The sequence below is a fragment of the Triticum dicoccoides genome, chromosome 7B, assembly GCF_002162155.2.
Source record: "Triticum dicoccoides isolate Atlit2015 ecotype Zavitan chromosome 7B, WEW_v2.0, whole genome shotgun sequence".
Lineage (NCBI taxonomy): Eukaryota > Viridiplantae > Streptophyta > Magnoliopsida > Poales > Poaceae > Triticum > Triticum dicoccoides.
This window is the reverse complement of record NC_041393.1, coordinates 540,641,958-540,642,676: the sequence shown is the minus strand read 5'-3', so window position 1 is coordinate 540,642,676 and position 719 is coordinate 540,641,958. Positions and strand designations below refer to the sequence as shown.

At 50.9% G+C, this 719-nt stretch overlaps 1 pseudogene; it reads right to left on the bottom strand.

The window, feature by feature from the left end:
* Positions 1 to 381: 381 nt before the first annotated feature.
* LOC119339088 overlaps positions 382 to 719 on the bottom strand; it is a 5,027-nt pseudogene continuing 4,689 nt past the window's right edge.

Genomic DNA, 719 nt, shown 5'->3' with positions numbered 1-719 from the left:
CATTTAAATGTTAACATCCTTTTTGTATATGTATATCATCTTTGTTGCAATATGTCAAAGTTTGATTAATCCGATTTCATTGATTATATATTTATGTTTTAAAGTTAGCCAGACGTAATTTTGCTTGCATTGCCAAGTTCTGGTCCATGAAGTGAACTTATTGTCCATAAACCATACATGTAGTAATTTTTGGAACTTCTTGAAGAGACTTTGAAGAATGAATGTCTTACTACAAGTGTAGAGTATCATTTTGGATATGTGAGTTGCTTTAGCTCAGAAGCATCACACTTCAGTGGTAAATGTCATTTCCTTATTATCCCACATCATGAGTTTTTAGAACTTGGTATGCTAATTTTCCCGCCGCAACACGCGGGGAATTATCTAGTATAAACCGAAGTCGTAGCCCAGTAGATAACCTGCAAGAAATTAGGATAGGCACCCTAAAAAAGAAATTGAGGTGGAGAGTCTCTCTGACCCGCGACTAGGCGGGCGCTAGGGTTTCCCCCACTCACCTCTCGCCGCTGCCGACCGTCGGCCTCGCCCCCCGCCACCGCCCCCCTTCCGCCCTACCCTTCCTCCGTCTAGGCCGCCTCGCGCCGCCTCCCCGGGAGGTGGCCGGGGCGGAGCTCGCGCCCCTCGCCCGCAGGTCCCCTCCTCCCCCGTCTCCCCCCGCCGCCGTCGGCGGGCGCCCCCGGCGCTGGCCCGGGTGGTGCCGGCGG